Source organism: Oryza glaberrima, chromosome 1, assembly GCF_000147395.1.
Source record: "Oryza glaberrima chromosome 1, OglaRS2, whole genome shotgun sequence".
NCBI classification, from domain to species: Eukaryota; Viridiplantae; Streptophyta; class Magnoliopsida; order Poales; family Poaceae; genus Oryza; species Oryza glaberrima.
In genome coordinates this window covers 7,185,939-7,188,891 of record NC_068326.1, presented here as the reverse complement: position 1 = coordinate 7,188,891, position 2,953 = coordinate 7,185,939, and positions in this window count along the sequence as shown.

Sequence of the window (2,953 nt, the reverse complement as noted above, 5' to 3'; positions counted from 1 at the left end):
CATCTTAAAAAGCGCCTTTAATTTGAAGCAAAAGATGGTAATTTAACCAAGCCACTCAAAAAGTAATCCCACACATATATGTCGTCGATGCTAATTAATAAGAAGATTCAGTCATGCATGACTCAAAAAAAAAAACAAATGCTAATTAAATGCATGCATGGGTAGTGTCATGAACATGTCATGTCAGTCAGATCAGTCAGCGTACTACCGGCAACGTGTTGGATTTTAGAGTCGCGAGGCGTGTATCAGTTAATTACAATTAAACTTAATTTGCACAGCTCTTCCGAAATCCAATGTGATCGAGAATATATCATGCAAACAAGATCGCATCAAGCAGCAGGCAGCTGCAGTGAAGGTCATGCATGCACATTGCATGCAAAACATATCACAAAAAGCTAGAAGAAGTGTGACTGGCTGCTGGCTGCAGGTGAATATTTGGAAGTGTGGGAAGGCGTCTGCTTGCGAGCTGACTTTAGTCCCAAGGCCCTAAACCAGATTTATGCTCCTCTAATAGTATTGGTCCCCATGAGGGGGAGGATAATTAGCCTTTTTGGCCTTTGGGGATTTGATTAGTGTTAACCCCTTGGACTCTAGCGTATGAACTCTTGCAGGCCCTAGGATATTCTCTCCTCATGCCCCTAGGGCTCCACAGGCTTTCTAAAGAGACACAAGATTCCTTTCCAAAGTCCACAGAAAATTTGCAACTTTTTGGTCCCCATTTTAATTCTAAATTTCTTGCATTGCATTGCTAGCAGTAGCAAGGCAGCTTGGGAGGAAGAGGAGCAATGTATATACTTTGGGAAATGAAAACTAACAAAGAGGTTTGGAAAAAAGAGAAGCCTTGTCACTATGAGTATGTTTGCTTCCTTGGATTGACCTTGGGCAATGGTCAGTGTATAGTTTCACCGTCACAAGGGCTGGTGGCTAGCTAGGCTGCTAGTACTAGCTAATTGTTGTTTCTTAATTGAACTATATAGGCAAATTAATCAATCTGATTTGGCAGGAAACTATATCGATCTTGCTAGCAGCTATTATATTGAATGCATTATTGTTGTATATATTCAATTATTGTTATATATAGTATATAGTATCATGTTAGTTTTCCTTTTTTTTTTTACGGGGAATCATGTTAGTTTTCCTGATGTATGCATATTTACGTACTGAAAATCAAGACATTATATATGTCATTTGTATGCTGAGATGGGTTTAATTGGCCGATCAGATGAATCAAACAAGCGTGTATAAAAAAAATCCCTAATTAGCTATAGCATTCTCAGATCGATAGTATATAATCAAAATAACATATCCTTGATCGATCAGTTCATCACCTAAGCATAAATTTCTTAATTAGTTTTTGTAGAGACATTAATTAATTAGAGTGAAGAGCTAGGCGACTTTCTCAAAATGAAGAGCAGAACGTGCGGGTGTGCAAGCTAGGCTAGCTGTAGCTAAAAACTCTACTTTGGAAAAGAAAATTAAAGTGCACAAACATATAGGATAGCTAGCTAGGCTCCTTTTTTCCCCCCCTTTTTTCTCTCGTGTACATGCTGCCTCGCTTTCGTTCTTTCTGAGTGGAGTGGGGGAGGCGTTGCGAATGAGAAGCCACGTATGCCAAAAAATAAAAGGGAGAAAATTAACCAAAGCTGGCGACGTCGATCGACCGCTTGTAATTAATTTTAAACGGATATAGAAACCAGAATTAAGGCTTCGCATATAAATGGGTTGGGATTTTCGGTGGCACGTAAAATAAGCCATTAACACATAAATAATTATGTAATTATTATAAACTTAAAAATTGATTATTTATTTGTTTATGAAATTTCTGTTAAAAACACTTTTGCATAAAACTCACTGTTTAGCAATTTAGGAAGTATGCTCACCAAAAACAAGGAAGTAGTCGTTTCAAAGTAGTTAAGTAGAACTCACCCTTAAGAGCAAGTTTAATAGCTAACTACTAGCTACAAACCTACATTAGAGTTAACATGTATAATAGGTTAGCTCCATTTTTTCCCTCCTTTTTTCTCTCAATCAAAAAAAAGTTTTTAGACATGCTATGGATAGAACGGAATGTGAAAGAGATGGGAACGCAAATTACCCGATGATGGTTACAGGGGAGACCTCATTTTCCACGGCCGACAAAAGGAGAAGTGGAGGAAGGGAGCAAGGGTGGTCTCTCACTCGACTTGGCTGACAATAAGTGAATGGTGAGATTAGGCAGTGCTATAGAGCCATGGAGGGAGTGGTGGGAGGACAGAACTCGATGAACACATGTTCCTAAGCGTCAAGCATGTCCAGCTCTCGATCTCTCCCTCACTCTCATGTTCCCTGGTTGGTTGAGGTGGAGGATGGCTTGTACACGACTGTGACGAAATAAACAAGCCTCCCTCAAAGTTAGCTGCCGGCAACCGCATCATGCGCGTAACCACCTCTCCTCCCCATTCCCTTGCTTCCATCCTTACGGAGAGCAAGTTTAATTGTAAAGTCAACTACTAGTTATAAGCTTATATTAGAGCTAACATGTGTAATAGATTAGCAATAAAATTGTTTCTATTTTTCTTCTTACATATTTACCTTAGAGCATGTGTAGAGCTAGCTTTTACATGAGAGCTAACAATCATCATTTTTCAATTTATCTCTCTTTCACATAAGTTTATAGTTGGCTTATAGCTCACTATTAATTAAACCTGTGAGGAATGAGGAGCCTCGCCAACACCCCGTGGTTCTCAAATGTACATGCAAAGATAGAGATATCTTATGCCTACCTTCTGCAACCCGTCCTCCTCCATTAGTCCATCCCTTTCTACTAATAATCAATATATAGTATATAATATAACAGGTAGAGATAAATGTAATAGTTTTTTAGGAAGATAAATATATTGGTTCACATGATCGTATGATTTGGAGTTTTGGACACGATTGTGTGGTTCCGGCTTAGGGTGGGTAATTCACGAGT